Source organism: Tetrao urogallus (assembly GCF_951394365.1).
Source record: "Tetrao urogallus genome assembly, chromosome: Z".
In the NCBI taxonomy this organism is placed as follows: Eukaryota; Metazoa; Chordata; class Aves; order Galliformes; family Phasianidae; genus Tetrao; species Tetrao urogallus.
In genome coordinates, this window is record NC_136816.1 from 75,971,025 (window position 1) to 75,983,468 (window position 12,444).

Here is a 12,444-nt window from a genome sequence, read left to right on the forward strand (position 1 = left end):
ACATTTCAGGTTAAAAACAGGGATTTCTGTGAAAATAAGCAATATTTTAGGTTAAAAACAGGGATTTGTATGAAAATAAGCGATATTTCAGGGGAAAAACAGGGATTTCTATCAAAATAAGCGATATTTCAGGGGAAAAACAGGGATTTCTATGAAAATAAGCGATATTTCAGGGGAAAAACAGGGATTTCTATGAAAATAAGCGATATTTAAGGTTAAAAACAGGGATTTCTATGAAAATAAGCGATATTTAAGGTTAAAAACAGGGATTTCTGTGAAAATAAGCAATAATTCAGGGGAAAAACAGGGATTTCTATGAAAATAAGCGATAATTCAGGGGAAAAACAGGGATTTCTATGAAAATAAGAGATAATTCAGGGGAAAAACAGGGATTTCTAGGAAAACAAGTGATATTTCAGATTAAAAACAGGGATTTCTATGAAAATAAGCGATATTTCAGATTAAAAACAGGGATTTCTATGAAAATAAGCGATATTTCTGTGGAAAAACAGGGATTTCTATGAAAATAAGCGATATTTAAGGGGAAAAACAGGGATTTCTATGAAAATAAGTGAATTTAAATGTTAAAAAGAGGGATTTCTAGGAAAACAAGCGATATTTTAGGTTAAAAACAGGGATTTCTATCAAAATAAGCGATATTTCAGATTAAAATCAGGGATTTCTATGAAAATAAGCGATATTTAAGGTTAAAAACAGGGATTTCTAGGGAAATAAGGGATGTTTCAGGGGAAAAACAGGGATTTCTATGAAAATAAGCGATATTTAAGGGGAAAAACAGGGATTTCTATGAAAATAAGCGATATTTTAGGGGAAAAACAGGGATTTCTAAGAAAGTAAGCGATATTTCAGATTAAAAACAGGGATTTATATGAAAATAAGCGACATTTCAGGTGAAAAACAGGGATTTCTAGGGAAATAAGGGATGTTTAAGGGGAAAAACAGGGATTTCTATGAAAATAAGCGATATTTAAGGGGAAAAACAGGGATTTCTGTGAAAATAAGCGATATTTTAGGTTAAAAACAGGGATTTCTATGAAAATAAGCGATATTTAAGGGGAAAAACAGGGATTTCTATGAAAAGAAGCGATATTTCAGATTAAAAACAGGGATTTCTATGAAAATAAGCGATATTTAAGGTTAAAAACAGGGATTTCTGTGGAAATAAGCGATAATTCAGAGGAAAAACAGGGATTTCTGTGAAAATGAGCGATATTTAAGGGGAAAAACAGGGATTTCTAGGAAAATAAGCGATATTTCAAATTAAAAACAGGGATTTCTAGGAAAATAAGCGACATTTCAGGTTAAAAACAGGGATTTCTGTGAAAATAAGCGATATTTTATGTTAAAAACAGGGATTTCTATGAAAATAAGCGATATTTCAGGGGAAAAACAGGGATTTCTATGAAAATAAGTGAATTTAAATGTTAAAAACAGGGATTTCTAGGAAAACAAGCGATATTTTAGGTTAAAAACAGGGATTTCTATCAAAATAAGCGATATTTCAGATTAAAAACAGGGATTTCTATGAAAATAAGCGATATTTAAGGTTAAAAACAGGGATTTCTGTGAAAATAAGTGATATTTTAGGGGAAAAACAGGGATTTCTAAGAAAGTAAGCGATATTTCAGATTAAAAACAGGGATTTATATGAAAATAAGCGACATTTCAGGTGAAAAACAGGGATTTCGATGGAAATAAGGGATATTTCAGGGGAAAAACAGGGATTTCTATGAAAATAAGCGATATTTTGGGGGAAAAACAGGGATTTCTGTGAAAATAAGCGATATTTTAGGTTAAAAACAGGGATTTCTATGAAAATAAACGATATTTCAGGGGAAAAACAGGGATTTCTATGAAAATAAGCGATATTGAAGGTGAAAAACAGAGATTTCTTTGAAAATAAGCGATATTTAAGAGGAAAAACAGGGATTTCTGTGAAAATAAGCGATATTTAAGGGGAATAACAGGGATTTCTAGGAAAATAAGCGATATTTCAGATTAAAAACAGGGATTTCTCAGTAAATAAGCGACATTTCATGTTAAAAACAGGGATTTCTGTGAAAATAAGCGATATTTTAGGTTAAAAACAGGGATTTCTATGAAAATAAGCGATATTTCAGGGGAAAAACAGGGATTTCTATGAAAATAAGCGATATTTAAGGTTAAAAACAGGGATTTCTATGAAAATAAGCGATATTGAAGGTTAAAAACAGGGATTTCTGTGGAAATAAGCGATACTTCAGGGGAAAAACAGGGATTTCTGTGAAAATGAGCGATATTTAAGGGGAAAAACAGGGATTTCTAGGAAAATAAGGGATATTTCAGATTAAACACAGGGATTTCTCAGAAAATATGCGACATTTCAGGTTAAAAACAGGGATTTCTGTGAAAATAAGCAATATTTTAGGTTAAAAACAGGGATTTCTATGAAAATAAGCGATATTTCAGGGGAAAAACAGGGATTTCTATGAAAATAAGCGATATTGAAGTGGAAAAACAGGGATTTCTATGAAAATAAGCGATATTTCAGATTAAAAACAGGGATTTCTATGAAAATAAGCGATATTTCAGGGGAAAATCAGGGATTTCTGTGAAAATAAGCGATATTTAAGGTTAAAAACTGGGATTTCTATGAAAATAAGCGATATTTCAGGGGAAAAACAGGGATTTCTATGAAAATAAGCGATAATTCAGGGGAAAAACAGGGATTTCTATGAAAATAAGCGGTATTTCAGGGGAAAAACAGGGATTTCTAGGAAAACAAGTGATATTTCAGATTAAAAACAGGGATTTCTATGAAAATAAGCGATATTTCAGATTAAAAACAGGGATTTCTATGAAAATAAGCGATATTTCTGTGGAAAAACAGGGATTTCTATGAAAATAAGCGATATTTAAGGGGAAAAACAGGGATTTCTATGAAAATAAGTGAATTTAAATGTTAAAAAGAGGGATTTCTAGGAAAACAAGCGATATTTTAGGTTAAAAACAGGGATTTCTATCAAAATAAGCGATATTTCAGATTAAAATCAGGGATTTCTATGAAAATAAGCGATATTTAAGGTTAAAAACAGGGATTTCTAGGGAAATAAGGGATGTTTAAGGGGAAAAACAGGGATTTCTATGAAAATAAGCGATATTTAAGGGGAAAAACAGGGATTTCTATGAAAATAAGCGATATTTTAGGGGAAAAACAGGGATTTCTAAGAAAGTAAGCGATATTTCAGATTAAAAACAGGGATTTATATGAAAATAAGCGACATTTCAGGTGAAAAACAGGGATTTCTAGGGAAATAAGGGATGTTTAAGGGGAAAAACAGGGATTTCTATGAAAATAAGCGATATTTTAGGTTAAAAACAGGGATTTCTGTGAAAATAAGCGATATTTTAGGTTAAAAACAGGGATTTCTATGAAAATAAGCGATATTTCAGGGGAAAAACAGGGATTTCTATGAAAAGAAGCGATATTTCAGATTAAAAACAGGGATTTCTATGAAAATAAGCGATATTTAAGGTTAAAAACAGGGATTTCTGTGGAAATAAGCGATAATTCAGGGGAAAAACAGGGATTTCTGTGAAAATGAGCGATATTTAAGGGGAAAAACAGGGATTTCTAGGAAAATAAGCGATATTTCAAATTAAAAACAGGGATTTCTAGGAAAATAAGCGACATTTCAGGTTAAAAACAGGGATTTCTGTGAAAATAAGCGATATTTTATGTTAAAAACAGGGATTTCTATGAAAATAAGCGATATTTCAGGGGAAAAACAGGGATTTCTATGAAAATAAGTGAATTTAAATGTTAAAAACAGGGATTTCTAGGAAAACAAGCGATATTTTAGGTTAAAAACAGGGATTTCTATCAAAATAAGCGATATTTCAGATTAAAAACAGGGATTTCTATGAAAATAAGCGATATTTAAGGTTAAAAACAGGGATTTCTGTGAAAATAAGTGATATTTTAGGGGAAAAACAGGGATTTCTAAGAAAGTAAGCGATATTTCAGATTAAAAACAGGGATTTATATGAAAATAAGCGACATTTCAGGTGAAAAACAGGGATTTCGATGGAAATAAGGGATATTTCAGGGGAAAAACAGGGATTTCTATGAAAATAAGCGATATTTTGGGGGAAAAACAGGGATTTCTGTGAAAATAAGCGATATTTTAGGTTAAAAACAGGGATTTCTATGAAAATAAACGATATTTCAGGGGAAAAACAGGGATTTCTATGAAAATAAGCGATATTGAAGGTGAAAAACAGAGATTTCTTTGAAAATAAGCGATATTTAAGAGGAAAAACAGGGATTTCTGTGAAAATAAGCGATATTTAAGGGGAATAACAGGGATTTCTAGGAAAATAAGCGATATTTCAGATTAAAAACAGGGATTTCTCAGAAAATAAGCGACATTTCATGTTAAAAACAGGGATTTCTGTGAAAATAAGCGATATTTTAGGTTAAAAACAGGGATTTCTATGAAAATAAGCGATATTTCAGGGGAAAAACAGGGATTTCTAGGAAAATAAGCGATACTTCAGGGGAAAAACTGGGATTTCTATCAAAATAAGCGATATTTCAGATTAAAAACAGGGATTTCTAGGAAAATAAGCGATATTTCAGGGGAAAAACAGGGATTTCTGTGAAAATAAGCGATATTTTAGGGGAAAAACAGGGATTTCTGAGAAAATATGCGATATTTAAGGTTAAAAACAGGGATTTCTATGAAAATAAGCGATATTTCAGGGGAAAAACAGGGATTTCTATGAAAATAAGAGATAATTCAGGGGAAAAACAGGGATTTCTATGAAAATAAGTGATATTTCAGATTAAAAACAGGGATTTCTATGAAAATAAGCGATATTTCAGATTAAAAACAGGGATTTCTATGAAAATAAGAGATAATTCAGGTGAAAAACAGGGATTTCTATGGACATAAGCGATATTTCAGGGGAAAAACAGGGATTTCTAGGAAAATAAGCGATATTTAAGGGGAAAAAAAGGGATTTCTGTGAAAATAAGCGATATTTTAGGTTAAAAACAGGGATTTCTGTGAAAACAAGCGATATTTCAGGGGAACAACAGGGATTTCTGTGAAAATAAGCGATATTTTAGGTTAAAAACAGGGATTTCTATGAAAATAAGCGATATTTCAGGGGAAAAACAGGGATTTCTATGAAAATAAGTGAATTTAAATGTTAAAAACAGGGATTTCTAGGAAAACAAGCGATATTTTAGGTTAAAAACAGGGATTTCTATCAAAATAAGCGATATTTCAGATTAAAAACAGGGATTTCTATGAAAATAAGCGATATTTAAGGTTAAAAACAGGGATTTCTGTGAAAATAAGTGATATTTTAGGGGAAAAACAGGGATTTCTAAGAAAATAAGCGATATTTCAGATTAAAAACAGGGATTTATATGAAAATAAGCGACATTTCAGGTGAAAAACAGGGATTTCGATGGAAATAAGGGATATTTCAGGGGAAAAACAGGGATTTCTATGAAAATAAGCGATATTTTGGGGGAAAAACAGGGATTTCTGTGAAAATAAGCGATATTTTAGGTTAAAAACAGGGATTTCTATGAAAATAAACGATATTTCAGGGGAAAAACAGGGATTTTTATGAAAATAAGCGATATTTCAGATTAAAAACAGGGATTTCTATGAAAATAAGCGATATTGAAGGTTAAAAACAGGGATTTCTGTGGAAATAAGCGATACTTCAGGGGAAAAACAGGGATTTCTGTGAAAATGAGCGATATTTAAGGGGAAAAACAGGGATTTCTAGGAAAATAAGGGATATTTCAGATTAAACACAGGGATTTCTCAGAAAATAAGCGACATTTCAGGTTAAAAACAGGGATTTCTGTGAAAATAAGCAATATTTTAGGTTAAAAACAGGGATTTCTATGAAAATAAGCGATATTTCAGGGGAAAAACAGGGATTTCTATGAAAATAAGCGATATTGAAGTGGAAAAACAGGGATTTCTATGAAAATAAGCGATATTTCAGATTAAAAACAGGGATTTCTATGAAAATAAGCGATATTTCAGGGGAAAATCAGGGATTTCTGTGAAAATAAGCGATATTTAAGGTTAAAAACTGGGATTTCTATGAAAATAAGCGATATTTCAGGGGAAAAACAGGGATTTCTATGAAAATAAGCGATAATTCAGGGGAAAAACAGGGATTTCTATGAAAATAAGCGGTATTTCAGGGGAAAAACAGGGATTTCTAGGAAAACAAGTGATATTTCAGATTAAAAACAGGGATTTCTATGAAAATAAGCGATATTTCAGATTAAAAACAGGGATTTCTATGAAAATAAGCGATATTTCTGTGGAAAAACAGGGATTTCTATGAAAATAAGCGATATTTAAGGGGAAAAACAGGGATTTCTATGAAAATAAGTGAATTTAAATGTTAAAAAGAGGGATTTCTAGGAAAACAAGCGATATTTTAGGTTAAAAACAGGGATTTCTATCAAAATAAGCGATATTTCAGATTAAAATCAGGGATTTCTATGAAAATAAGCGATATTTAAGGTTAAAAACAGGGATTTCTAGGGAAATAAGGGATGTTTAAGGGGAAAAACAGGGATTTCTATGAAAATAAGCGATATTTAAGGGGAAAAACAGGGATTTCTATGAAAATAAGCGATATTTTAGGGGAAAAACAGGGATTTCTAAGAAAGTAAGCGATATTTCAGATTAAAAACAGGGATTTATATGAAAATAAGCGACATTTCAGGTGAAAAACAGGGATTTCTAGGGAAATAAGGGATGTTTAAGGGGAAAAACAGGGATTTCTATGAAAATAAGCGATATTTAAGGGGAAAAACAGGGATTTCTGTGAAAATAAGCGATATTTTAGGTTAAAAACAGGGATTTCTATGAAAATAAGCGATATTTCAGGGGAAAAACAGGGATTTCTATGAAAAGAAGCGATATTTCAGATTAAAAACAGGGATTTCTATGAAAATAAGCGATATTTAAGGTTAAAAACAAGGATTTCTGTGGAAATAAGCGATAATTCAGAGGAAAAACAGGGATTTCTGTGAAAATGAGCGATATTTAAGGGGAAAAACAGGGATTTCTAGGAAAATAAGCGATATTTCAAATTAAAAACAGGGATTTCTAGGAAAATAAGCGACATTTCAGGTTAAAAACAGGGATTTCTGTGAAAATAAGCGATATTTTATGTTAAAAACAGGGATTTCTATGAAAATAAGCGATATTTCAGGGGAAAAACAGGGATTTCTATGAAAATAAGTGAATTTAAATGTTAAAAACAGGGATTTCTAGGAAAACAAGCGATATTTTAGGTTAAAAACAGGGATTTCTATCAAAATAAGCGATATTTCAGATTAAAAACAGGGATTTCTATGAAAATAAGCGATATTTAAGGTTAAAAACAGGGATTTCTGTGAAAATAAGTGATATTTTAGGGGAAAAACAGGGATTTCTAAGAAAGTAAGCGATATTTCAGATTAAAAACAGGGATTTATATGAAAATAAGCGACATTTCAGGTGAAAAACAGGGATTTCGATGGAAATAAGGGATATTTCAGGGGAAAAACAGGGATTTCTATGAAAATAAGCGATATTTTGGGGGAAAAACAGGGATTTCTGTGAAAATAAGCGATATTTTAGGTTAAAAACAGGGATTTCTATGAAAATAAACGATATTTCAGGGGAAAAACAGGGATTTTTATGAAAATAAGCGATATTTCAGATTAAAAACAGGGATTTCTATGAAAATAAGCGATATTGAAGGTTAAAAACAGGGATTTCTGTGGAAATAAGCGATACTTCAGGGGAAAAACAGGGATTTCTGTGAAAATAAGCGATATTTTTGGGGAAAAACAGGGATTTCTAGGAAAATAAGGGATATTTCAGATTAAACACAGGGATTTCTCAGAAAATAAGCGACATTTCAGGTTAAAAACAGGGATTTCTGTGAAAATAAGCAATATTTTAGGTTAAAAACAGGGATTTCTATGAAAATAAGCGATATTTCAGGGGAAAAACAGGGATTTCTATGAAAATAAGCGATATTGAAGTGGAAAAACAGGGATTTCTATGAAAATAAGCGATATTTAAGGGGAAAAACAGGGATTTCTAGGAAAATAAGCGATAATTCAGGGGAACAACAGGGATTTCTGTGAAAATAAGCGATATTTCAGGGGAAAAACAGGGATTTCTGAGAAAATATGCGATATTTAAGGTTAAAAACAGGGATTTCTATGAAAATAAGTGATAATTCAGGGGAAAAACAGGGATTTCTATGAAAATAAGAGATAATTCAGGGGAAAAACAGGGATTTCTAGGAAAACAAGTGATATTTCAGATTAAAAACAGGGATTTCTATGAAAATAAGCGATATTTCAGATTAAAAACAGGGATTTCTATGAAAATAAGCGATATTTCTGTGGAAAAACAGGGATTTCTATGAAAATAAGCGATATTTAAGGGGAAAAACAGGGATTTCTATGAAAATAAGTGAATTTAAATGTTAAAAAGAGGGATTTCTTGGAAAACAAGCGATATTTTAGGTTAAAAACAGGGATTTCTATCAAAATAAGCGATATTTCAGATTAAAATCAGGGATTTCTATGAAAATAAGCGATATTTAAGGTTAAAAACAGGGATTTCTGTGAAAATAAGTGATATTTTAGGGTCAAAACAGGGATTTCTAAGAAAGTAAGCGATATTTCAGATTAAAAACAGGGATTTATATGAAAATAAGCGACATTTCAGGTGAAAAACAGGGATTTCTAGGGAAATAAGGGATGTTTAAGGGGAAAAACAGGGATTTCTATGAAAATAAGCGATATTTCAGATTAAAAACAGGGATTTCTATGAAAAGAAGCGATATTTCAGATTAAAAACAGGGATTTCTATGAAAATAAGCGATATTTAAGGTTAAAAACAGGGATTTCTGTGGAAATAAGCGATACTTCAGGGGAAAAACAGGGATTTCTGTGAAAATGAGCGATATTTAAGGGGAAAAACAGGGATTTCTAGGAAAATAAGCGATATTTCAAAATAAAAACAGGGATTTCTAGGAAAATAAGCGACATTTCAGGTTAAAAACAGGGATTTCTGTGAAAATAAGCGATATTTTAGGTTAAAAACAGGGATTTCTATGAAAATAAGCGATATTTCAGGGGAAAAACAGGGATTTCTATGAAAATAAGCGATATTTTTGGGGAAAAACTGGGATTTCTATCAAAATAAGCGATATTTCAGATTAAAAACAGGGATTTCTATGAAAATAAGCGATAATTCAGGGGAACAACAGGGATTTCTGTGAAAATAAGCGATATTTTAGGGGAAAAACAGGGATTTCTGAGAAAATATGCGATATTTAAGGTTAAAAACAGGGATTTCTATGAAAATAAGGGATATTTAAGGTTAAAAACAGGGATTTCTGTGAAAATAAGCGATATTTTAGGTTAAAAACAGGGATTTCTATGAAAATAAGCGATATTGAAGGGGAAAAACAGGGATTTCTGTGAAAATAAGCAATACTTCAGGGGAAAAACAGGGATTTCTATGAAAATAAGCGATATTTAAGGTTACAAACAGGGATTTCTATGAAAATAAGAGATAATTCAGGTGAAAAACAGGGATTTCTATGGACATAAGGGATATTTCAGGGGAAAAACAGGGATTTCTGTGAAAATAAGCGATATTTAAGGGGAAAAACAGGGATTTCTGTGAAAATAAGCGATATTTTAGGTTAAAAACAGGGATTTCTCAGAAAATAAGCGATATTTCATGTTAAAAACAGGGATTTCTGTGAAAATAAGCGATATTTTAGGTTAAAAACAGGGATTTCTATGAAAATAAGCGATATTTCAGGGGAAAAACAGGGATTTCTATGAAAATAAGTGAATTTAAATGTTAAAAACAGGGATTTCTAGGAAAACAAGCGATATTTTAGGTTAAAAACAGGGATTTCTATCAAAATAAGCGATATTTCAGATTAAAAACAGGGATTTCTATGAAAATAAGCGATATTTAAGGTTAAAAACAGGGATTTCTGTGAAAATAAGTGATATTTTAGGGGAAAAACAGGGATTTCTAGGAAAGTAAGCGATATTTCAGATTAAAAACAGGGATTTATATGAAAATAAGCGACATTTCAGGTGAAAAACAGGGATTTCGATGGAAATAAGGGATATTTCAGGGGAAAAACAGGGATTTCTATGAAAATAAGCGATATTTCAGATTAAAAACAGGGATTTCTATGAAAATAAGAGATATTTAAGGGGAAAAACAGGGATTTCTGTGAAAATAAGCGATATTTTTGGTTAAAAACAGGGATTTCTATGAAAATAAGCGATATTTCAGGGGAAAAACAGGGATTTCTATGAAAAGAAGCGATATTTCAGATTAAAAACAGGGATTTCTATGAAAATAAGCGATATTTAAGGTTAAAAACAGGGATTTCTGTGGAAATAAGCGATACTTCAGGGGAAAAACAGGGATTTCTGTGAAAATGAGCGATATTTAAGGGGAAAAACAGGGATTTCTAGGAAAATAAGCGATATTTCAAATTAAAAACAGGGATTTCTAGGAAAATAAGCGACATTTCAGGTTAAAAACGGATTTCTGTGAAAATAAGCGATATTTTAGGTTAAAAACAGGGATTTCTATGAAAATAAGCGATATTTCAGGGGAAAAACAGGGATTTCTATGAAAATAAGCGATATTTCAGATTAAAAACAGGGATTTCTATGAAAATAAGCGATATTGAAGTTTAAAAACAGGGATTTCTGTGGAAATAAGCGATATTTAAGGTTAAAAACAGGGATTTCTGTGAAAATAAGCGATATTTTTGGGGAAAAACAGGGATTTCTAGGAAAATAAGGGATATTTCAGATTAAAAACAGGGATTTCTAGGAAAATAAGCGATATTTCAGATTAAAAACAGGGATTTCTATGAAAATAAGCGATATTTCTGTGGAAAAACAGGGATTTCTTTGAAAATAAGCGATATTTAAGGGGAAAAACAGGGATTTCTTGGAAAATAAGTGAATTTAAATTTTAAAAAGAGGGATTTCTAGGAAAGCAAGCGATATTTAAGGTTAAAAACGGATTTCTGTGAAAATAAGTGATATTTTAGGGGAAAAACAGGGATTTCTAAGAAAGTAAGCGATATTTCAGATTAAAAACAGGGATTTATATGAAAATAAGCGACATTTCAGGTGAAAAACAGGGATTTCTAGGGGAATAAGGGATGTTTAAGGGGAAAAACAGGGATTTCTATGAAAATAAGCGATATTTTGGGGGAAAAACAGGGATTTCTGTGAAAATAAGCGATATTTTAGGTTAAAAACAGGGATTTCTATGAAAATAAGCGATATTTCAGGGGAAAAACAGGGATTTCTATGAAAAGAAGCGATATTTCAGATTAAAAACAGGGATTTCTATGAAAATAAGCGATGTTTCAGGGGAAAAACAGGGATTTGTATGAAAATAAGCGATATTTCAGGGGAAAAACAGGGATTTCTATGAAAATAAGCGATATTTCAGATTAAAAACAGGGATTTCTATGAAAATAAGCGATATTGAAGGTTAAAAACAGGGATTTCTGTGAAATAAGCGATACTTCAGGGGAACAACAGGGATTTCTATGAAAATAAGCGATATTTAAGGTTAAAAACAGGGATTTCTATGAAAATAAGCGATATTTTGGGGGAAAAACAGGGATTTCTGTGAAAATAAGCGATATTTTGGGGGAAAAACAGGGATTTCTGAGAAAATATGCGATATTTAAGGTTAAAAACAGGGATTTCTATGAAAATAAGGGATATTTCAGGGGAAAAACAGGGATTTCTATGAAAATAAGAGATAATTCAGGGGAAAAACAGGGATTTCTAGGAAAACAAGTGATATTTCAGGGGAAAAACAGGGATTTCTAGGAAAATAAGCGATATTTCAGATTAAAAACAGGGATTTCTATGAAAATAAGCGATATTTCTGTGGAAAAACAGGGATTTCTATGAAAATAAGCGATATTTAAGGGGAAAAACAGGGATTTCTTGGAAAATAAGTGAATTTAAATGTTAAAAAGAGGGATTTCTAGGAAAACAAGCGATATTTTAGGTTAAAAACAGGGATTTCTATCAAAATAAGCGATATTTCAGATTAAAATCAGGGATTTCTATGAAAATAAGCGATATTTAAGGTTAAAAACAGGGATTTCTGTGAAAATAAGTGATATTTTAGGGGAAAAACAGGGATTTCTAAGAAAGTAAGCGATATTTCAGATTAAAAACAGGGATTTATATGAAAATAAGCGACATTTCAGGTGAAAAACAGGGATTTCTAGTGAAATAAGGGATGTTTAAGGGGAAAAACAGGGATTTCTATGAAAATAAGCGATATTTAAGGGGAAAAACAGGGATTT